The 25,457-nt window shown below is 43.7% G+C and overlaps 1 long non-coding RNA gene across 1 annotated transcript; it reads right to left on the bottom strand.

The window, feature by feature from the left end:
- Positions 1–24,084: 24,084 nt before the first annotated feature.
- LOC134066404 (uncharacterized) lies at positions 24,085–25,073 on the bottom strand. The gene is made up of 2 exons (XR_009936422.1): positions 24,853–25,073; positions 24,085–24,235 (listed from the first exon to the last, which is right to left on the bottom strand). It is a non-coding gene; the product is annotated as an uncharacterized LOC134066404 (long non-coding RNA).
- Between the last annotated feature and the right edge of the window lie 384 nt (positions 25,074–25,457).

The raw sequence follows: 25,457 nt of genomic DNA, 5'->3' as shown, positions 1-25,457 counted from the left end.
GACCTTCCAATTTCAAGCTATGAAGGAAAAGTGAAGACACGTTTACTTTTCATATTTCATGACAGTTGGCTGAGACGGCCAAAACATGCACTCGTGAGACTTTTTTCAAAATCCACATTGGGCTTGTAAGATGTTGTAAAGTGACTTTCTGTCACAATGCAGTACATGCACCTCAACACCCAACTTCATGAACACCACATCAGAGTGAATGATGCGACTGAACCGCGTGCGCTGGAGCCACCAGTGAGCGGCCAGTAGCTCATTGAGGCCCCTTGTGTTGTATGCGCTTGGTTTCAAGCTTCTAAGACCTTCCAATTTCAAGCTATGAAGGAAAAGTGAAGACACGTTTACTTTTCATATTTCATGACAGTTGGCTGAGACGGCCAAAACATGCACTCGTGGAAACTTTTTTCAAAATCCACATTGGGCTTGTAAGATGTTGTAAAGTGACTTTCTGTCACAATGCAGTACATGCACCTCAACACCCAACTTCATGAACACCACATCAGAGTGAATGATGCGACTGAACCGCGTGCGCTGGAGCCACCAGTGAGCGGCCAGTAGCTCATTGAGGCCCCTTGTGTCGTATGCGCTTGGTTTCAAGCTTCTAAGACCTTCCAATTTCAAGCTATGAAGGAAAAGTGAAGACAGGTTTACTTTTCATATTTCATGACAGTTGGCTGAGACGGCCAAAACATGCACTCGTGGAAACTTTTTTCAAAATCCACATTGGGCTTGTAAGATGTTGTAAAGTGACTTTCTGTCACAATGCAGTACATGCACCTCAACACCCAATTTCATGAACACCACATCAGAGTGAATGATGCGACTGAACCGCGTGCGCTGGAGACACCAGTGAGCGGCCAGTAGCTCATTGAGGCCCCTTGTGTTGTATGCGCTTGGTTTCAAGCTTCTAAGACCTTCCAATTTCAAGCTATGAAGGAAAAGTGAAGACACGTTTACTTTTCACATTTCATGACAGTTGGCTGAAACGGCCAAAACATGCACTCGTGGAAACTTTTTTCAAAATCCACTTTGGGCATGTAAGATGTTGTAAAGTGACTTTCTGTCACAATGCAGTACATGCACCTCAACACCCAACTTCATGAACACCACATCAGAGTGAATGATGCGACTGAACCGCGTGCGCTGGAGACACCAGTGAGCGGCCAGTAGCTCATTGAGGCCCCTTGTGTTGTATGCGCTTGGTTTCAAGCTTCTAAGACCTTCCAATTTCAAGCTATGAAGGAAAAGTGAAGACACGTTTACTTTTCACATTTCATGACAGTTGGCTGAGACGGCCAAAACATGCACTCGTAGAAACTTTTTTCAAAATCCACTTTGGGCTTGTAAGATGTTGTAAAGTGACTTTCTGTCACAATGCAGTACATGCACCTCAACACCCAACTTCATGAACACCACATCAGAGTGAATGATGCGACTGAACCGCGTGCACTGGAGCCACCAGTGAGCGGCCAGTAGCTCATTGAGGCCCCTTGTGTTGTATGCGCTTGGTTTCAAGCTTCTAAGACCTTCCAATTTCAAGCTATGAAGGAAAAGTGAAGACACGTTTCCTTTTCACATTTCATGACAGTTGGCTGAGACGGCCAAAACATGCACTCGTGGAAACTTTTTTCAAAATCCACTTTGGGCTTGTAAGATGTTGTAAAGTGACTTTCTGTCACAATGCAGTACATGCACCTCAACACCCAACTTCATGAACACCACATCAGAGTGAATGATGCGACTGAACCGCGTGCGCTGGAGCCACCAGTGAGCGGCCAGTAGCTCATTGAGGCCCCTTGTGTTGTATGCGCTTGGTTTCAAGCTTCTAAGACCTTCCAATTTCAAGCTATGAAGGAAAAGTGAAGACACGTTTACTTTTCACATTTCATGACAGTTGGCTGAGACGGCCAAAACATGCACTCGTGAGACTTTTTTCAAAATCCACATTGGGCTTGTAAGATGTTGTAAAGTGACTTTCTGTCACAATGCAGTACATGCACCTCAACACCCAACTTCATGAACACCACATCAGAGTGAATGATGCGACTGAACCGCGTGCGCTGGAGCCACCAGTGAGCGGCCAGTAGCTCATTGAGGCCCCTTATGTTGTATGCGCTTGGTTTCAAGCTTCTAAGACCTTCCAATTTCAAGCTATGAAGGAAAAGTGAAGACACGTTTACTTTTCATATTTCATGACAGTTGGCTGAGACGGCCAAAACATGCACTCGTGGAAACTTTTTTCAAAATCCACATTGGGCTTGTAAGATGTTGTAAAGTGACTTTCTGTCACAATGCAGTACATGCACCTCAAAACCCAACTTCATGAACACCACTTTAGAGTGAATGATGCGACTGAACCGCGTGCGCTGGAGCCACCAGTGAGCGGCCAGTAGCTCATTGAGGCCCCTTGTGTTGTATGCGCTTGGTTTCAAGCTTCTAAGACCTTCCAATTTCAAGCTATGAAGGAAAAGTGAAGACAGGTTTACTTTTCATATTTCATGACAGTTGGCTGAGACGGCCAAAACATGCACTCGTGGAAACTTTTTTCAAAATCCACATTGGGCTTGTAAGATGTTGTAAAGTGACTTTCTGTCACAATGCAGTACATGCACCTCAACACCCAACTTCATGAACACCACATCAGAGTGAATGATGCGACTGAACCGCGTGCGCTGGAGACACCAGTGAGTGGCCAGTAGCTCATTGAGGCCCCTTGTGTTGTATGCGCTTGGTTTCAAGCTTCTAAGACCTTCCAATTTCAAGCTATGAAGGAAAAGTGAAGACACGTTTACTTTTCACATTTCATGACAGTTGGCTGAGACGGCCAAAACATGCACTCGTGGAAACCTTTTTCAAAATCCACTTTGGGCATGTAAGATGTTGTAAAGTGACTTTCTGTCACAATGCAGTACATGCACCTCAACACCCAACTTCATGAACACCACATCAGAGTGAATGATGCGACTGAACCGCGTGCGCTGGAGACACCAGTGAGCGGCCAGTAGCTCATTGAGGCCCCTTGTGTTGTATGCGCTTGGTTTCAAGCTTCTAAGACCTTCCAATTTCAAGCTATGAAGGAAAAGTGAAGACACGTTTACTTTTCACATTTCATGACAGTTGGCTGAGACGGCCAAAACATGCACTCGTAGAAACTTTTTTCAAAATCCACTTTGGGCTTGTAAGATGTTGTAAAGTGACTTTCTGTCACAATGCAGTACATGCACCTCAACACCCAACTTCATGAACACCACATCAGAGTGAATGATGCGACTGAACCGCGTGCACTGGAGCCACCAGTGAGCGGCCAGTAGCTCATTGAGGCCCCTTGTGTTGTATGCGCTTGGTTTCAAGCTTCTAAGACCTTCCAATTTCAAGCTATGAAGGAAAAGTGAAGACACGTTTCCTTTTCACATTTCATGACAGTTGGCTGAGACGGCCAAAACATGCACTCGTGGAAACTTTTTTCAAAATCCACTTTGGGCTTGTAAGATGTTGTAAAGTGACTTTCTGTCACAATGCAGTACATGCACCTCAACACCCAACTTCATGAACACCACATCAGAGTGAATGATGCGACTGAACCGCGTGCGCTGGAGCCACCAGTGAGCGGCCAGTAGCTCATTGAGGCCCCTTGTGTTGTATGCGCTTGGTTTCAAGCTTCTAAGACCTTCCAATTTCAAGCTATGAAGGAAAAGTGAAGACACGTTTACTTTTCACATTTCATGACAGTTGGCTGAGACGGCCAAAACATGCACTCGTGAGACTTTTTTCAAAATCCACATTGGGCTTGTAAGATGTTGTAAAGTGACTTTCTGTCACAATGCAGTACATGCACCTCAACACCCAACTTCATGAACACCACATCAGAGTGAATGATGCGACTGAACCGCGTGCGCTGGAGCCACCAGTGAGCGGCCAGTAGCTCATTGAGGCCCCTTATGTTGTATGCGCTTGGTTTCAAGCTTCTAAGACCTTCCAATTTCAAGCTATGAAGGAAAAGTGAAGACACGTTTACTTTTCATATTTCATGACAGTTGGCTGAGACGGCCAAAACATGCACTCGTGGAAACTTTTTTCAAAATCCACATTGGGCTTGTAAGATGTTGTAAAGTGACTTTCTGTCACAATGCAGTACATGCACCTCAAAACCCAACTTCATGAACACCACTTTAGAGTGAATGATGCGACTGAACCGCGTGCGCTGGAGCCACCAGTGAGCGGCCAGTAGCTCATTGAGGCCCCTTGTGTTGTATGCGCTTGGTTTCAAGCTTCTAAGACCTTCCAATTTCAAGCTATGAAGGAAAAGTGAAGACAGGTTTACTTTTCATATTTCATGACAGTTGGCTGAGACGGCCAAAACATGCACTCGTGGAAACTTTTTTCAAAATCCACATTGGGCTTGTAAGATGTTGTAAAGTGACTTTCTGTCACAATGCAGTACATGCACCTCAACACCCAACTTCATGAACACCACATCAGAGTGAATGATGCGACTGAACCGCGTGCGCTGGAGACACCAGTGAGTGGCCAGTAGCTCATTGAGGCCCCTTGTGTTGTATGCGCTTGGTTTCAAGCTTCTAAGACCTTCCAATTTCAAGCTATGAAGGAAAAGTGAAGACACGTTTACTTTTCACATTTCATGACAGTTGGCTGAGACGGCCAAAACATGCACTCGTGGAAACCTTTTTCAAAATCCACTTTGGGCATGTAAGATGTTGTAAAGTGACTTTCTGTCACAATGCAGTACATGCACCTCAACACCCAACTTCATGAACACCACATCAGAGTGAATGATGCGACTGAACCGCGTGCGCTGGAGCCACCAGTGAGCGGCCAGTAGCTCATTGAGGCCCCTTGTGTTGTATGCGCTTGGTTTCAAGCTTCTAAGACCTTCCAATTTCAAGCTATGAAGGAAAAGTGAAGACACGTTTACTTTTCATATTTCATGACAGTTGGCTGAGACGGCCAAAACATGCACTCGTGGAAACTTTTTTCAAAATCCACATTGGGCTTGTAAGATGTTGTAAAGTGACTTTCTGTCACAATGCAGTACATGCACCTCAACACCCAACTTCATGAACACCACATCAGAGTGAATGATGCGACTGAACCGCGTGCGCTGGAGCCACCAGTGAGCGGCCAGTAGCTCGTTGAGGCCCCTTGTGTTGTATGCGCTTGGTTTCAAGCTTCTAAGACCTTCCAATTTCAAGCTATGAAGGAAAAGTGAAGACACGTTTACTTTTCATATTTCATGACAGTTGGCTGAGACGGCCAAAACATGCACTCGTGGAAACTTTTTTCAAAATCCACATTGGGCTTGTAAGATGTTGTAAAGTGACTTTCTGTCACAATGCAGTACATGCACCTCAACACCCAACTTCATGAACACCACATCAGAGTGAATGATGCGACTGAACCGCGTGCGCTGGAGCCACCAGTGAGCGGCCAGTAGCTCATTGAGGCCCCTTGTGTTGTATGCGCTTGGTTTCAAGCTTCTAAGACCTTCCAATTTCAAGCTATGAAGGAAAAGTGAAGACACGTTTACTTTTCATATTTCATGACAGTTGGCTGAGACGGCCAAAACATGCACTCGTGAGACTTTTTTCAAAATCCACATTGGGCTTGTAAGATGTTGTAAAGTGACTTTCTGTCACAATGCAGTACATGCACCTCAACACCCAATTTCATGAACACCACATCAGAGTGAATGATGCGACTGAACCGCGTGCGCTGGAGACACCAGTGAGCGGCCAGTAGCTCATTGAGGCCCCTTGTGTTGTATGCGCTTGGTTTCAAGCTTCTAAGACCTTCCAATTTCAAGCTATGAAGGAAAAGTGAAGACACGTTTACTTTTCACATTTCATGACAGTTGGCTGAGACGGCCAAAACATGCACTCGTGGAAACTTTTTTCAAAATCCACTTTGGGCATGTAAGATGTTGTAAAGTGACTTTCTGTCACAATGCAGTACATGCACCTCAACACCCAACTTCATGAACACCACATCAGAGTGAATGATGCGACTGAACCGCGTGCGCTGGAGCCACCAGTGAGCGGCCAGTAGCTCATTGAGGCCCCTTGTGTTGTATGCGCTTGGTTTCAAGCTTCTAAGACCTTCCAATTTCAAGCTATGAAGGAAAAGTGAAGACACGTTTACTTTTCATATTTCATGACAGTTGGCTGAGACGGCCAAAACATGCACTCGTGAGACTTTTTTCAAAATCCACATTGGGCTTGTAAGATGTTGTAAAGTGACTTTCTGTCACAATGCAGTACATGCACCTCAACACCCAACTTCATGAACACCACATCAGAGTGAATGATGCGACTGAACCGCGTGCGCTGGAGCCACCAGTGAGCGGCCAGTAGCTCATTGAGGCCCCTTGTGTTGTATGCGCTTGGTTTCAAGCTTCTAAGACCTTCCAATTTCAAGCTATGAAGGAAAAGTGAAGACACGTTTACTTTTCACATTTCATGACAGTTGGCTGAGACGGCCAAAACATGCACTCGTGGAAACTTTTTTCAAAATCCACTTTGGGCATGTAAGATGTTGTAAAGTGACTTTCTGTCACAATGCAGTACATGCACCTCAACACCCAACTTCATGAACACCACATCAGAGTGAATGATGCGACTGAACCGCGTGCGCTGGAGCCACCAGTGAGCGGCCAGTAGCTCATTGAGGCCCCTTGTGTTGTATGCGCTTGGTTTCAAGCTTCTAAGACCTTCCAATTTCAAGCTATGAAGGAAAAGTGAAGACACGTTTACTTTTCATATTTCATGACAGTTGGCTGAGACGGCCAAAACATGCACTCGTGGAAACTTTTTTCAAAATCCACATTGGGCTTGTAAGATGTTGTAAAGTGACTTTCTGTCACAATGCAGTACATGCACCTCAACACCCAACTTCATGAACACCACATCAGAGTGAATGATGCGACTGAACCGCGTGCGCTGGAGCCACCAGTGAGCGGCCAGTAGCTCGTTGAGGCCCCTTGTGTTGTATGCGCTTGGTTTCAAGCTTCTAAGACCTTCCAATTTCAAGCTATGAAGGAAAAGTGAAGACAGGTTTACTTTTCATATTTCATGACAGTTGGCTGAGACGGCCAAAACATGCACTCGTGGAAACTTTTTTCAAAATCCACATTGGGCTTGTAAGATGTTGTAAAGTGACTTTCTGTCACAATGCAGTACATGCACCTCAACACCCAACTTCATGAACACCACATCAGAGTGAATGATGCGACTGAACCGCGTGCGCTGGAGACACCAGTGAGTGGCCAGTAGCTCATTGAGGCCCCTTGTGTTGTATGCGCTTGGTTTCAAGCTTCTAAGACCTTCCAATTTCAAGCTATGAAGGAAAAGTGAAGACACGTTTACTTTTCACATTTCATGACAGTTGGCTGAGACGGCCAAAACATGCACTCGTGGAAACCTTTTTCAAAATCCACTTTGGGCATGTAAGATGTTGTAAAGTGACTTTCTGTCACAATGCAGTACATGCACCTCAACACCCAACTTCATGAACACCACATCAGAGTGAATGATGCGACTGAACCGCGTGCGCTGGAGCCACCAGTGAGCGGCCAGTAGCTCATTGAGGCCCCTTGTGTTGTATGCGCTTGGTTTCAAGCTTCTAAGACCTTCCAATTTCAAGCTATGAAGGAAAAGTGAAGACACGTTTACTTTTCATATTTCATGACAGTTGGCTGAGACGGCCAAAACATGCACTCGTGGAAACTTTTTTCAAAATCCACATTGGGCTTGTAAGATGTTGTAAAGTGACTTTCTGTCACAATGCAGTACATGCACCTCAACACCCAACTTCATGAACACCACATCAGAGTGAATGATGCGACTGAACCGCGTGCGCTGGAGCCACCAGTGAGCGGCCAGTAGCTCGTTGAGGCCCCTTGTGTTGTATGCGCTTGGTTTCAAGCTTCTAAGACCTTCCAATTTCAAGCTATGAAGGAAAAGTGAAGACACGTTTACTTTTCATATTTCATGACAGTTGGCTGAGACGGCCAAAACATGCACTCGTGGAAACTTTTTTCAAAATCCACATTGGGCTTGTAAGATGTTGTAAAGTGACTTTCTGTCACAATGCAGTACATGCACCTCAACACCCAACTTCATGAACACCACATCAGAGTGAATGATGCGACTGAACCGCGTGCGCTGGAGCCACCAGTGAGCGGCCAGTAGCTCATTGAGGCCCCTTGTGTTGTATGCGCTTGGTTTCAAGCTTCTAAGACCTTCCAATTTCAAGCTATGAAGGAAAAGTGAAGACACGTTTACTTTTCATATTTCATGACAGTTGGCTGAGACGGCCAAAACATGCACTCGTGAGACTTTTTTCAAAATCCACATTGGGCTTGTAAGATGTTGTAAAGTGACTTTCTGTCACAATGCAGTACATGCACCTCAACACCCAATTTCATGAACACCACATCAGAGTGAATGATGCGACTGAACCGCGTGCGCTGGAGACACCAGTGAGCGGCCAGTAGCTCATTGAGGCCCCTTGTGTTGTATGCGCTTGGTTTCAAGCTTCTAAGACCTTCCAATTTCAAGCTATGAAGGAAAAGTGAAGACACGTTTACTTTTCACATTTCATGACAGTTGGCTGAGACGGCCAAAACATGCACTCGTGGAAACTTTTTTCAAAATCCACTTTGGGCATGTAAGATGTTGTAAAGTGACTTTCTGTCACAATGCAGTACATGCACCTCAACACCCAACTTCATGAACACCACATCAGAGTGAATGATGCGACTGAACCGCGTGCGCTGGAGCCACCAGTGAGCGGCCAGTAGCTCATTGAGGCCCCTTGTGTTGTATGCGCTTGGTTTCAAGCTTCTAAGACCTTCCAATTTCAAGCTATGAAGGAAAAGTGAAGACACGTTTACTTTTCATATTTCATGACAGTTGGCTGAGACGGCCAAAACATGCACTCGTGAGACTTTTTTCAAAATCCACATTGGGCTTGTAAGATGTTGTAAAGTGACTTTCTGTCACAATGCAGTACATGCACCTCAACACCCAACTTCATGAACACCACATCAGAGTGAATGATGCGACTGAACCGCGTGCGCTGGAGCCACCAGTGAGCGGCCAGTAGCTCATTGAGGCCCCTTGTGTTGTATGCGCTTGGTTTCAAGCTTCTAAGACCTTCCAATTTCAAGCTATGAAGGAAAAGTGAAGACACGTTTACTTTTCACATTTCATGACAGTTGGCTGAGACGGCCAAAACATGCACTCGTGGAAACTTTTTTCAAAATCCACTTTGGGCATGTAAGATGTTGTAAAGTGACTTTCTGTCACAATGCAGTACATGCACCTCAACACCCAACTTCATGAACACCACATCAGAGTGAATGATGCGACTGAACCGCGTGCGCTGGAGCCACCAGTGAGCGGCCAGTAGCTCATTGAGGCCCCTTGTGTTGTATGCGCTTGGTTTCAAGCTTCTAAGACCTTCCAATTTCAAGCTATGAAGGAAAAGTGAAGACACGTTTACTTTTCATATTTCATGACAGTTGGCTGAGACGGCCAAAACATGCACTCGTGGAAACTTTTTTCAAAATCCACATTGGGCTTGTAAGATGTTGTAAAGTGACTTTCTGTCACAATGCAGTACATGCACCTCAACACCCAACTTCATGAACACCACATCAGAGTGAATGATGCGACTGAACCGCGTGCGCTGGAGCCACCAGTGAGCGGCCAGTAGCTCGTTGAGGCCCCTTGTGTTGTATGCGCTTGGTTTCAAGCTTCTAAGACCTTCCAATTTCAAGCTATGAAGGAAAAGTGAAGACAGGTTTACTTTTCATATTTCATGACAGTTGGCTGAGACGGCCAAAACATGCACTCGTGGAAACTTTTTTCAAAATCCACATTGGGCTTGTAAGATGTTGTAAAGTGACTTTCTGTCACAATGCAGTACATGCACCTCAACACCCAACTTCATGAACACCACATCAGAGTGAATGATGCGACTGAACCGCGTGCGCTGGAGCCACCAGTGAGCGGCCAGTAGCTCGTTGAGGCCCCTTGTGTTGTATGCGCTTGGTTTCAAGCTTCTAAGACCTTCCAATTTCAAGCTATGAAGGAAAAGTGAAGACACGTTTACTTTTCATATTTCATGACAGTTGGCTGAGACGGCCAAAACATGCACTCGTGGAAACTTTTTTCAAAATCCACATTGGGCTTGTAAGATGTTGTAAAGTGACTTTCTGTCACAATGCAGTACATGCACCTCAACACCCAACTTCATGAACACCACATCAGAGTGAATGATGCGACTGAACCGCGTGCGCTGGAGCCACCAGTGAGCGGCCAGTAGCTCATTGAGGCCCCTTGTGTTGTATGCGCTTGGTTTCAAGCTTCTAAGACCTTCCAATTTCAAGCTATGAAGGAAAAGTGAAGACACGTTTACTTTTCATATTTCATGACAGTTGGCTGAGACGGCCAAAACATGCACTCGTGAGACTTTTTTCAAAATCCACATTGGGCTTGTAAGATGTTGTAAAGTGACTTTCTGTCACAATGCAGTACATGCACCTCAACACCCAACTTCATGAACACCACATCAGAGTGAATGATGCGACTGAACCGCGTGCGCTGGAGCCACCAGTGAGCGGCCAGTAGCTCATTGAGGCCCCTTGTGTTGTATGCGCTTGGTTTCAAGCTTCTAAGACCTTCCAATTTCAAGCTATGAAGGAAAAGTGAAGACACGTTTACTTTTCATATTTCATGACAGTTGGCTGAGACGGCCAAAACATGCACTCGTGGAAACTTTTTTCAAAATCCACTTTGGGCTTGTAAGATGTTGTAAAGTGACTTTCTGTCACAATGCAGTACATGCACCTCAACACCCAACTTCATGAACACCACATCAGAGTGAATGATGCGACTGAACCGCGTGCGCTGGAGCCACCAGTGAGCGGCCAGTAGCTCATTGAGGCCCCTTGTGTTGTATGCGCTTGGTTTCAAGCTTCTAAGACCTTCCAATTTCAAGCTATGAAGGAAAAGTGAAGACACGTTTACTTTTCATATTTCATGACAGTTGGCTGAGACGGCCAAAACATGCACTCGTGGAAACTTTTTTCAAAATCCACATTGGGCTTGTAAGATGTTGTAAAGTGACTTTCTGTCACAATGCAGTACATGCACCTCAACACCCAACTTCATGAACACCACATCAGAGTGAATGATGCGACTGAACCGCGTGCGCTGGAGACACCAGTGAGCGGCCAGTAGCTCATTGAGGCCCCTTGTGTTGTATGCGCTTGGTTTCAAGCTTCTAAGACCTTCCAATTTCAAGCTATGAAGGAAAAGTGAAGACACGTTTACTTTTCACATTTCATGACAGTTGGCTGAGACGGCCAAAACATGCACTCGTGGAAACTTTTTTCAAAATCCACTTTGGGCATGTAAGATGTTGTAAAGTGACTTTCTGTCACAATGCAGTACATGCACCTCAACACCCAACTTCATGAACACCACATCAGAGTGAATGATGCGACTGAACCGCGTGCGCTGGAGCCACCAGTGAGCGGCCAGTAGCTCATTGAGGCCCCTTGTGTTGTATGCGCTTGGTTTCAAGCTTCTAAGACCTTCCAATTTCAAGCTATGAAGGAAAAGTGAAGACACGTTTACTTTTCATATTTCATGACAGTTGGCTGAGACGGCCAAAACATGCACTCGTGGAAACTTTTTTCAAAATCCACTTTGGGCTTGTAAGATGTAAAGTGACTTTCTGTCACAATGCAGTACATGCACCTCAACACCCAACTTCATGAACACCACATCAGAGTGAATGATGCGACTGAACCGCGTGCGCTGGAGCCACCAGTGAGCGGCCAGTAGCTCATTGAGGCCCCTTGTGTTGTATGCGCTTGGTTTCAAGCTTCTAAGACCTTCCAATTTCAAGCTATGAAGGAAAAGTGAAGACACGTTTACTTTTCATATTTCATGACAGTTGGCTGAGACGGCCAAAACATGCACTCGTGGAAACTTTTTTCAAAATCCACATTGGGCTTGTAAGATGTTGTAAAGTGACTTTCTGTCACAATGCAGTACATGCACCTCAACACCCAACTTCATGAACACCACATCAGAGTGAATGATGCGACTGAACCGCGTGCGCTGGAGCCACCAGTGAGCGGCCAGTAGCTCATTGAGGCCCCTTGTGTTGTATGCGCTTGGTTTCAAGCTTCTAAGACCTTCCAATTTCAAGCTATGAAGGAAAAGTGAAGACACGTTTACTTTTCATATTTCATGACAGTTGGCTGAGACGGCCAAAACATGCACTCGTGGAAACTTTTTTCAAAATCCACATTGGGCTTGTAAGATGTTGTAAAGTGACTTTCTGTCACAATGCAGTACATGCACCTCAACACCCAACTTCATGAACACCACATCAGAGTGAATGATGCGACTGAACCGCGTGCGCTGGAGCCACCAGTGAGCGGCCAGTAGCTCATTGAGGCCCCTTGTGTTGTATGCGCTTGGTTTCAAGCTTCTAAGACCTTCCAATTTCAAGCTATGAAGGAAAAGTGAAGACACGTTTACTTTTCACATTTCATGACAGTTGGCTGAGACGGCCAAAACATGCACTCGTGGAAACTTTTTTCAAAATCCACTTTGGGCTTGTAAGATGTAAAGTGACTTTCTGTCACAATGCAGTACATGCACCTCAACACCCAACTTCATGAACACCACATCAGAGTGAATGATGCGACTGAACCGCGTGCGCTGGAGCCACCAGTGAGCGGCCAATAGCTCATTGAGGCCCCTTGTGTTGTATGCGCTTGGTTTCAAGCTTCTAAGACCTTCCAATTTCAAGCTATGAAGGAAAAGTGAAGACACGTTTACTTTTCACATTTCATGACAGTTGGCTGAGACGGCCAAAACATGCACTCGTGGAAACTTTTTTCAAAATCCACTTTGGGCTTGTAAGATGTTGTAAAGTGACTTTCTGTCACAATGCAGTACATGCACCTCAACACCCAACTTCATGAACACCACATCAGAGTGAATGATGCGACTGAACCGCGTGCGCTGGAGCCACCAGTGAGCGGCCAGTAGCTCATTGAGGCCCTTTGTGTTGTATGCGCTTGGTTTCAAGCTTCTAAGACCTTCCAATTTCAAGCTATGAAGGAAAAGTGAAGACACGTTTACTTTTCATATTTCATGACAGTTGGCTGAGACGGCCAAAACATGCACTCGTGGAAACTTTTTTCAAAATCCACATTGGGCTTGTAAGATGTTGTAAAGTGACTTTCTGTCACAATGCAGTACATGCACCTCAACACCCAACTTCATGAACACCACATCAGAGTGAATGATGCGACTGAACCGCGTGCGCTGGAGCCACCAGTGAGCGGCCAGTAGCTCATTGAGGCCCCTTGTGTTGTATGCGCTTGGTTTCAAGCTTCTAAGACCTTCCAATTTCAAGCTATGAAGGAAAAGTGAAGACACGTTTACTTTTCATATTTCATGACAGTTGGCTGAGACGGCCAAAACATGCACTCGTGGAAACTTTTTTCAAAATCCACATTGGGCTTGTAAGATGTTGTAAAGTGACTTTCTGTCACAATGCAGTACATGCACCTCAACACCCAACTTCATGAACACCACATCAGAGTGAATGATGCCACTGAACCGCGTGCGCTGGAGCCACCAGTGAGCGGCCAGTAGCTCATTGAGGCCCCTTGTGTTGTATGCGCTTGGTTTCAATCTTCTAAGACCTTCCAATTTCAAGCTATGAAGGAAAAGTGAAGACACGTTTACTTTTCACATTTCATGACAGTTGGCTGAGACGGCCAAAACATGCACTCGTGGAAACTTTTTTCAAAATCCACTTTGGGCTTGTAAGATGTAAAGTGACTTTCTGTCACAATGCAGTACATGCACCTCAACACCCAACTTCATGAACACCACATCAGAGTGAATGATGCGACTGAACCGCGTGCGCTGGAGCCACCAGTGAGCGGCCAGTAGCTCATTGAGGCCCCTTGTGTTGTATGCGCTTGGTTTCAAGCTTCTAAGACCTTCCAATTTCAAGCTATGAAGGAAAAGTGAAGACACGTTTACTTTTCACATTTCATGAGAGTTGGCTGAGACGGCCAAAACATGCACTCGTGGAAACTTTTTTCAAAATCCACTTTGGGCTTGTAAGATGTTGTAAAGTGACTTTCTGTCACAATGCAGTACATGCACCTCAACACCCAACTTCATGAACACCACATCAGAGTGAATGATGCGACTGAACCGCGTGCGCTGGAGCCACCAGTGAGCGGCCAGTAGCTCATTGAGGCCCTTTGTGTTGTATGCGCTTGGTTTCAAGCTTCTAAGACCTTCCAATTTCAAGCTATGAAGGAAAAGTGAAGACACGTTTACTTTTCATATTTCATGACAGTTGGCTGAGACGGCCAAAACATGCACTCGTGGAAACTTTTTTCAAAATCCACATTGGGCTTGTAAGATGTTGTAAAGTGACTTTCTGTCACAATGCAGTACATGCACCTCAACACCCAACTTCATGAACACCACATCAGAGTGAATGATGCGACTGAACCGCGTGCGCTGGAGCCACCAGTGAGCGGCCAGTAGCTCATTGAGGCCCCTTGTGTTGTATGCGCTTGGTTTCAAGCTTCTAAGACCTTCCAATTTCAAGCTATGAAGGAAAAGTGAAGACACGTTTACTTTTCATATTTCATGACAGTTGGCTGAGACGGCCAAAACATGCACTCGTGGAAACTTTTTTCAAAATCCACATTGGGCTTGTAAGATGTTGTAAAGTGACTTTCTGTCACAATGCAGTACATGCACCTCAACACCCAACTTCATGAACACCACATCAGAGTGAATGATGCCACTGAACCGCGTGCGCTGGAGCCACCAGTGAGCGGCCAGTAGCTCATTGAGGCCCCTTGTGTTGTATGCGCTTGGTTTCAAGCTTCTAAGACCTTCCAATTTCAAGCTATGAAGGAAAAGTGAAGACAGGTTTACTTTTCATATTTCATGACAGTTGGCTGAGACGGCCAAAACATGCACTCGTGGAAACTTTTTTCAAAATCCACATTGGGCTTGTAAGATGTTGTAAAGTGACTTTCTGTCACAATGCAGTACATGCACCTCAACACCCAACTTCATGAACACCACATCAGAGTGAATGATGCGACTGAACCGCGTGCGCTGGAGACACCAGTGAGCGGCCAGTAGCTCATTGAGGCCCCTTGTGTTGTATGCGCTTGGTTTCAAGCTTCTAAGACCTTCCAATTTCAAGCTATGAAGGAAAAGTGAAGACACGTTTACTTTTCACATTTCATGACAGTTGGCTGAGACGGCCAAAACATGCACTCGTGGAAACTTTTTTCAAAATCCACTTTGGGCATGTAAGATGTTGTAAAGTGACTTTCTGTCACAATGCAGTACATGCACCTCAACACCCAACTTCATGAACACCACATCAGAGTGAATGATGCGACTGAACCGCGTGCGCTGGAGCCACCAGTGGGCGGCCAGTAGCTCATTGAGGCCCCTTGTGTTGTATGCGCTTGGTTTCAAGCTTCTAAGACCTTCCAATTTCAAGCTATGAAGGAAAAGTGAAGACACGTTTACTTTTCATATTTCATGACAGTTGGCTGAGACGGCCAAAACATGCACTCGTGGAAACTTTTTTCAAAATCCACATTGGGCTTGTAAGATGTTGTAAAGTGACTTTCTGTCACAATGCAGTACATGCACCTCAACACCCAACTTCATGAACACCACATCAGAGTGAATGATGCGACTGAACCGCGTGCGCTGGCGTAATAATCAAGGCAACTTGCAAACGTACCATAGGCGCAGTGATATCGTACGCAGCATCTGAAAATAGTCCCCATAGACAACAAGCAGTAGTAGTGCCAGTAGTATGCAAGTTGCCTTGATTATTACGCCAGATGAGAGTGTAGTTCCATGTCAAATCAGCCTAGAAAAACGCCAGGTTTCATTTTCAGTTGGTCTTATTGCACTTTCTAACTTGAGAGGAGACACGTTTTAAATGGGAAAATTACCAGAAATCTTAGTCACTTTTAAACATGAAGCTAGCAGGCGAGAAGCTAATGGTCTAATCCGATTCAATGATCTATGCTAGGCTGAAGCTAAAAGTTGTATCGCCAGACTCACAGAATGGCTGGACGAACGGGAACAAGGTAAATATCGATTGTTTTGCTCGAGGGGAGGTGGAAAATGAGCGTATTTCCAAAAATGGCGGAATATCCCTTTAAGGACACGAATTTCTTTGTAAATTAAGAATGTGTCGTAAATAAATGTTCTTCCTTAAAATAGGAGAGAATAAGTATTACACCTGAACAACATATTAATGTGTTTAAGGGGCCTGAATGACTGTTTCTCACCAATTTCTTGTGTTACAGGAGGAGAATGCAGTCCAGTCACCCTCGAAAAGGTTCTGGAGTTTGCATCTGGAGCCTCAGCCGTGCCTCCACTGGGATTTCCTGAACGGCCACTAATCCAGTTCCTTCATGAGGGCAACCGAGTATTCCCAGAAGCAAACACGTGTATTGTGGTACTCCGCCTGCCGCTTCACTCTTCCTATGAAGCCTTTGAAAAACACATGACGGAGGGAATTTTGCAGGCTCCTATCTTCGGACTTTCCTGAGGTCATTGTGTGTACTGAATTCCATTGTTTAGTTTATTTATGCTTTTATTTACTTTTTAAATAATAATTTCATAGTACTTCATAATATGTTTTTACATACAGTATAGTATTAATATGTTTATATATATATATATATATATATATACCATTTAAACCTTAAGAAGTTTCACATTTTTCATACATTGAGTTTTATTCATTCTTAGTAATTACATGTTTTTACACTTCTACACTTTTACACTACAAAAACTAAGACAATAAAGCAACACAGCTACTGCCAATAAACTTGTCTCTGGGTTTTGAATTAGACTAAATTGGTGTTTGCAAAATACTGCCAATTGCTGTACAGCACGCCTGATATTTCATTTTAAAATCAGAGATGTGTTGGATTGCATTGTGTACATCTGTCTGTTGTTGCCGAGTGAGGATGAGTTGAGGTGGCTCTACATTAACAGCTGGGAACTCTTCCTCATCAAATGTAGGCAGTGTTTGAATTCCATACTGTGCTAGGATGGCATCAATGTTTTGGTCGCTGTAGGGATTTTCCCCAAACACATTGTTGACAGCGGTGCTGTCTGTTGCAATGTTTTTGAGCATGCCCTCTGACCAGAGTTGAGTTGGTGAGCGATTGTTTTCTGTTCGCAAAGGATGGAGGTTCCAGGCCTGTCTAAACAGCTCCAGTCTTCTTTGAATCTCAGGAAGATAGACAATATGGAGTGAAAGTCTGTGGACATCATCATCTGGGTTCAGAGCCTCTGAATCCTCTAAGGAGTAGAACGTAAGGTAGAACTGTTGCAACACGTGCAAAAACACATCACGCCAAAGGCGTTCAATTCTCTGATTGTGAACTGACTGTCCAGTTATGAAACCTCTGTGTTCAAGTCCTTGAACTAGATGCATAAATAAAGCCACAAGGACGTTTTCACCACCATGGTCAGATCTGACTCTTGATGGTAGGGCATAGAGGCATGTTGCTTTCAAAAACTGAGAAAGCACTGTTGTGGCACGATTGTCTGTGCTGCAGTTGAGGTAAGTAATCAGACGGGAGTATCCATCAATTGCACCATGGATCACAAAGCCCCATCTAGAAAGGTTGAAAACAAATATTTTAAAATGGTAATACTATTCACAGTAGGCCTAGTCTAAAAACAATATAGCTGTAAAATCTAGTTTTGCACAAGTTATGACAAGTCTGGTAATAATAACCTCATGAGACGCATGTTCCCATCGATGTGCCACAAACTATTGGGGAAAGGTACATGATAAACACGTCTTGCAACGGTCCGACTCCATCTCCTTGCAGCAGCAGTAGGGTTCACACGTGTCAACATCTCACGCACCCTGGACCTTGTAACAAGCACACCCTGAGCGCGCAACAGGGCTCTTATCATCTGAAACAGATTAAAAAAATTAAAAAATAAAAATTAACATGGTATCCTCAAAACAATGGCACACGTGTGAATAACAGCAGGAATATAAAAAACACCAATTACCTCATTTCCAGAATTAGGATATTGGCTCTGAAGTTGCCTCACATGTTGTTCTAATTCACCATCATCTATTGCAGAAAACATACTTCTGACAGGTATACCCATCAACTTTGACTTCTTGTACAGAAATGATGAGGAACATCCCAGTATTTCGGCAGTTTTCGCAATTGTATGGCCTTGCTTCAGCAGAAATTCGATGTGTTCTCTGGTAACATCAATGGCTGGTCGGCCTCTTCTCCCTACAGAAAGATAAAGTCAGCTAAGTTTAAGTGTTTAAGCAGCATTGAACTGTTCATTTTTTTGTAATTCATAGGATATATCATCATATCAACTCTCATACATGCAATGAAATTACATTTTGTTCATGAAGTGGCCAGTATAGGCCTAGGCTACACTGGAAATGGACAGACTTGTGGAACTGCAAAAATACAGCATTTATTGCTGAGACAAGTGGACAAAACAGTGATGTAAGACATTTAAGAGCTATCAAAATAACGTTTTTTGATTTTGATGAATTAGCCTACTTAGGCTACAGAAATAATATCGTATTCGGTTTTGTTTTTAATAACACTGATAAGGCTAATCTCATTATAGTGACCTTTGATCTAGTGCAGTATAGGCTACTGAAGGAGGCAGACGAGAAATAACTGCTTTATTTCTTATCCTGGACTGACACCTACTGGATAGAAAAGGCAGCAATATAGTAATGAATGAAATCGACATGGACTCACCTGAACTAATGCGCCGGACAGAGAAACGTCGGTCTTCGTCAGCATGAAAATTTGCATCGATTAACGTTTTCAGTTGAGCCAAACTGTTTTTCAGTTCATCGTTTGTGTCTGGTGATAGCAAATGTTCAATTCTTCCGAGATTTCTTCCACAGCTTTCAATAGAACGACGTTCTCTCTCTCCACAAATTCCCTGTGTGAGTAGTGTTGTCACGATACCAAAATTATGACTTCGATTCGATACCTGCCATAAATACCTCGATAGTCGATACTGAACCGATACCACGGTGAAATTCTAAAATACAGTATCTGAAAAAAAGATCAATAATGGTCTGGTTCGGTTTCACTTTAACCAGCTTGTTCCTGTCCGTTTTTTTTTTTTTTTTTAGCAAATTACACTAATAAAAATAATAATTATTATTCCCCAGTAGGCTATAGTATGAGCATAATCTCTTGTTTGTTAACATATTTGCCGGCCACTTTTCCTTAACATTTCCTGTAAAGGGAGTGGACAAGTTAGCCTACTTTAATATTTCATGAGTTTGATTGTCTGACTTTCAAAGACCATCATTTATAATTGTTATATCCAGACAATATGCTTATAGGCCAGTCAATCTAGCTCAAAAAAGGGCCAAAACTTAAACTAATTGCAATAGTAATGGTTCATACTTTTTATTGATCCTTAAACCCTCCTGCATCACATATTAAAAATCTACCCATTTACATTTAGTGGAACATACTTTTATTCAAGGTCAAAGGTAGCAATTTCCAATGCATTTTGCCATTGAGATTTACTACAGGTGAAATGGGTAAAATTTTAAACTATAGATATCAAATTGAAACTTTCACAGTTGTTTACTCACATTAAGGCAAAGATTTTTTGTATTGCAAGTTTTCTGAAATGTGATGTTTAGATATGCAAATGAGACCAGTTTCACTTAAATATGCAATCATTTGCATATATTTCTAGAACACTAAATCTGAACAATAGGTACAGTCAACTTCAAAATAATTGCTGAATTTTGCTTCTATATTGGATACCAAAAGCCTATGCAAAGGGAATATTTGATATCACTTCATATCACCTCAGAAATGAGGAAATCAAGTCAAGTCAAAATCAATGCGTTTCAATGGAAGTACATTAAACAAATGATTGTCAATGATATGGTATGATGGAAGTATCTCAGTGCATGCCAATTACTCCCTATTAGTAGGACGCAAACCTCCACCAGGTGTAGAGAAATGTGAGTTTAATTTAATACACTAGTGTGCAGGTCAATTCTGAGCTCATCATAAAGTCACCGCACGTTCATTATTTTTTAGTCCATAGTTTTTTTTATTGTTTGTTACAAATTACAAGTGTTACAATTATAAGCAAGTTAGCCTACTACTCAGTGTGCCATCTGATGACGCCTACATGAGGTCTAGCCTGCTGAGATTAATGTTTGGACTCTATACATTCTGGCTATGGGCTCTAGAGAGTTTGTAGCCTAGCTCATATCTAAGAAATAATAATAAAAAAGGCAGACTACATGCCATGATAAATATTACCAGAACTGATTGAATGTTAAATAGGTCGTTTGCAAGTTAAAGTTACAATTATCAGCGTGAACATTGAGTCATCTTGCAAACAGACAGACAAACAGCAAACCCCAATGAAAACATTACCTCCGTCAAGGAGGTTTCTATGCTTATGGTCGTTATGCCTCGTCAAAATTCAGTGTTGAAAAAATAGTTTTCCAACTAGCCTACAGGATACACCACACTCGTTTTACTTCGGCTATAGTTTGTGGATACGATTGGGGCTGATCATGGTGTTTTCAATCACATTCGCTGACCTCTCGGTCTTTGAATTATTTGTAAAGGTCGGGATGTCTGTCCGCAAGGTGCTGTGCGAAGTTGGACGTTGCCTGCATGCTTTTGTTTACATCTCTTGTGTCTGTGGGCTTGCCTTCACTGTCGACACATGCGAAATAGCTCCAGACTTCAGTTCGCCCGTCTATTTGATTAGCAAGCCGAGGACGGTCGGCAGGCGCTTCTGAACCTGTAGCCATCTCTCTCCCTCTCGCTCAAGTCACAGCCTGCTGCGTGCACACACTGTGGCTGCGTGTGAGAGGGGAAAGTTAGCCACGCCCACTAACCTCTGCGTTCAAGGAGCATGACTGATATAGTTGGAGCAGCTTCTTGCACAGACACGGAAAGTTATTTTTAATAAAGTATCAATACTAAAAACGTCGGAAATCGTATCATTTTTTGCGTTAAGGCATCGTGATACCTTTCTAGTATCGGTATATCGTGCAACACTATGTGTGAGTGCTCGCTCTATTTCATGACATTTTCTAGTGTTTTTTTCGATTACAGCCAACGCCATGACTGCTCTCTCCTTCCATTCATAACAAGGACATAACACTTCTCCTTTGATTAAGGCGGTAGAGAAAGAAAGTCATTATGACGTTTGAGATATCTTTAACTGAATTAAAGATATCAGCAACTATATGGAGTTTCGTTTGTGCCAAAATGTTCAAACAATACTTTTTCAAATTCAAACAAAAATCAATTAATCAAAATATCAAATACAAAATCTAAACAAAAAAAATAAAGTCGGAAAAAAAAATCTAAACTCGCAAACAAATTATTTGTGTAGTTGTAAAAAAAAACTGTTTGAATAACTTGTCTTTTGGTTTACAATAACAACAATCATTTGCAGCGACATCATTCGTTTGTTTGCTCCTGGCTTTTTCAGTTTCGATTCTGGCTCTCGCGTTTGCGCTGCCTGTTTCTTTGCTTGCGATTCTGGCACAAACTTCACATGTGGGTGGGTGTCTGTGGGGTGCATTCCTATTGGCTGATGCGTTTTGACTGACAGCTTTACTATGGATTCAAGCGCAAGAGCTACCCACCCCCCCCTCCCCTCCCCAGGTGCAACGCTCTTTTTGGCCACTATGTACAGGTATATGGGATGTGGCGCTATTGAGCACAGTATGTCAACCGCCATATGAAGAAGAAGATATTGACCACAGTAAGTTCCGTGGAGCTAGCTACACCAAAGCCATCGATGGGCTACACGCGTTATGGACTCAAAACAATGGGTTTTCCTCACTACTCATTAATCCAAGGTAAGAAGTGTAATCTAATTTGTTATGGGTCTAATTTTCACGTTTATGTGGGATGGCGTAGTTGTTACAATACTGACGCTGGTTTTAAGGTATCAGATGGCTATCTTAGCATCGTAGGTTTGTCCACATACAAACGAGGCTTTTGATGAAATGTCGCACTACAGTAGCCTAAATTATGAATTCATACCATGTATTTATTTGTTCAGAAGTATATTGTTAATGTCCTCGCGTTATATAAGCGTATGTGTCCGATTATGTCATGAAATATCGCTATGTTGTCAACGGTAGTCTAGCATAGTATGAGCGCGATGGTGCGATCTATCTGTGGTCAGTTCATCAATGGCCCTGGCGATCTCTGGAGGTCCACTCTTTGTGAACGTTTGGAGACCACAGACATAGTATAACCTTAGTTAGAGTATTGGTTCATTTGCCTGAGAAAGACCCAAGGGTCGAAACGTTACTTTTTGTAAACATGGGAGCTCAAGCAGTGTTGCCAACGTTACCTTCTTCTGTTACATCTCCCCAGGAAATGTTATTAAGCACTGTGACCAGCTCTGTCTTTTGATTAGTACATGTCTCATGTCTTTTGCTTGTGCTTGTGTGCTTGTGCAGAACAACTCATCGTGATGGAGCACCTGTACTCCCTGATACAGCAGGATCTGAGGGGATTCCTCAGACAGGACGCATATGTGGATTGACAACATCCTGCAGTTTGACCTGTTCAACCGACCTCTTCTCTGTCCCATACACACCACACAGTCTTTGGTCAACCTCTGCTTCATTGCCATCACAACCATCGGTCCCTGTTTCATCTGCAGCACAACACAGCACAGCTGACGGCCTCTTCTCCATCTGCAGCACAGCACCACACACCAGACAGAGTCCGCTGCGTCTTTCACACACCTGGTGGATCCTATTGTGTGCCTCACATACCTGAGAGACTCTGCTCCACAGTACCTGCAGGCTCTGCCCTGCCCCACCCCTCGCACACCCGATGGACCTAGCTGTGTCCCTCACATACACAATGCGCTGTACCCCATCCCTCACACACCCGATGGATCTAGCTGTGTCCCTCACATACACAATGCGCTGTACCCCATCCCTCACACACCCAACAAATCCTGTTGTGTCTCTAACACACAGAGCAGGCTTTGCCCAGCCCCTCAGGGTGGCTCTGAAATCTGTGGCTTTCACACTCCCAACAGACGCTGCTCTCTCCCTCACACACCCGGCTGGCTCTGCCCGGTCCGTTGCACACCTGCAGACTTCCAGCCGCCACAAACCCAGCTCACCCTTCTCCTGCTGTGTCCTTTACAAACCAAAAAACACAGCTATGCTCCGCACATGACTAGCTGACTCTGCCTGGTCCCTTGCACACCCAGTGGACGTGGACACTGTTGTGACTGTTGATATTGTTGATATACATAGGTTTCTCGTTTACCAACTATACTGGCTGCGCGCGCATCCGAGAGGCAGAAAATGCCAAGCTACATTAGAAAGTTACCAAGTAGTTGGATGTTAAGAATGGTAAGCTTATATGCTATGATTAATTAAGCAATGAAAAAGTGATGTTACCTTCCAAAAAAATGTATTTATTCAGTCAGAGTTCCCAAAAGTACAGCTTGATGATGGTATTGACAAACATACTGGGAAGGCAGAGCGCCGAAACGCGTCTGTGTGAATAAATGGTGATTGCTTATGCATAGTGCGGCCTGTTCTTTTGTTTTCATTGACAAACATAGCACATCAGTTATGAAACCATGCTGTGTGATGGATGTATATCAGGTTTATGTAACAACAGGCCACATTTAATTTTATGTGTTTGACTTCATGGCGGGCCACATGAAACAGAGCAGAGGGCCGCATGTGGCCCCTGGGCCTTAGTTTGCCCACCCCTGTTGTAGTAGCATGTCAATAAATTAGTTTATCCAATCATATGAAAGGTGTTTTGACAAGGCCCTGCCTTCTGAAATACATTTCCAATGGAGTAGTTCCAGATGAATGTGAGGAGCTAGGTGGAACGAAATTCAAGTGGTGAGTCAGGTTAACATACAGTAAGTAGTATGTAGTAAGTAGTACAATTTTATTGTTCTTTATTCAAAACAACACTTATTCTAATAAAGTTAAACTGCAGGATGTTGTCAATCCACATCTGCGTCCTGTCTGAGGAATCCCCTCAGATCCTGCTGTATCAGGGAGTACAGGTGCTCCATCACGATGAGTTGTTCTGCACAAACACACAAGCACAAGCAAAAGACAAATTACATGTACTAATCAAAAGACAGAGCTGGTCACAGTGCTTAATAACATTTCCTGGGGAGATGTAACAGAAGAAGGTAACGTTGGCAACACTGCTTGAGCTCCCATGTTTACAAAAAGTAACGTTTCGACCCTTGGGTCTTTCTCAGGCAAATGAACCAATACTCTAACTAAGGTTATACTATGTCTGTGGTCTCCAAACGTTCACAAAGAGTGGACCTCCAGAGATCGCCAGGGCCATTGATGAACTGACCACAGATAGATCGCACCATCGCGCTCATACTATGCTAGACTACCGTTGACAACATAGCGATATTTCATGACATAATCGGACACATACGCTTATATAACGCGAGGACATTAACAATATACTTCTGAACAAATAAATACATGGTATGAATTCATAATTTAGGCTACTGTAGTGCGACATTTCATCAAAAGCCTCGTTTGGATGTGGACAAACCTACGATGCTAAGATAGCCATCTGATACCTTAAAACCAGCGTCAGTATTGTAACAACTACGCCATAACATCCCACATAAACGTGAAAATTAGACCCATAACAAATTAGATGACACTTCTTACCTTGGATTAATGAGTAGTGAGGAAAACCCATTGTTTTGAGTCCATAACGCGTGTAGCCCATCGATGGCTTTGGTGTAGCTAGCTCCACGGAACTTACTGTGGTCAATATCTTCTTCTTCTTCATATGGCGGTTGACATACTGTGCTCAATAGCGCCACATCGAATATACCTGTACATAGTGGCCAAAAAGAGCGTTGCACCACTACCTACTGGGGAGGGGAGGGGGGTGGGTAGCTCTTGCGCTTGAATCCATAGTAAAGCTGTCAGTCAAAACGCATCAGCCAATAGGACTGCACCCCACAGACACCCACCCATATGTGAAGTTTGTGCCAGAATCGCAAGCAAAGAAACAGGCAGCGCAAACGCGAGAGCCAGAATCGAAACTGAAAAAGCCAGGAGCAAACAAACGAATGATGTCGCTGCAAATGATTGTTGTTATTGTAAACCAAAAGACAAGTTATTCAAACCGTTTTTTTTTTGCAACTACACAAATAATTTGTTTGCGAGTTTAGATTTTTTTTGCGAGTTTTTTCGACTTTATTTTTTTTGTTTAGATTTTGTATTTGGTATTTTGATTAATTGATTTTTGTTTGAATTAGAAAAAG

This window comes from Sardina pilchardus, chromosome 19 (genome assembly GCF_963854185.1).
Source record: "Sardina pilchardus chromosome 19, fSarPil1.1, whole genome shotgun sequence".
NCBI lineage: Eukaryota > Metazoa > Chordata > Actinopteri > Clupeiformes > Clupeidae > Sardina > Sardina pilchardus.
Note: the sequence above shows the minus strand (reverse complement) of the source record. Positions and strands in the feature narration are given on the sequence as shown.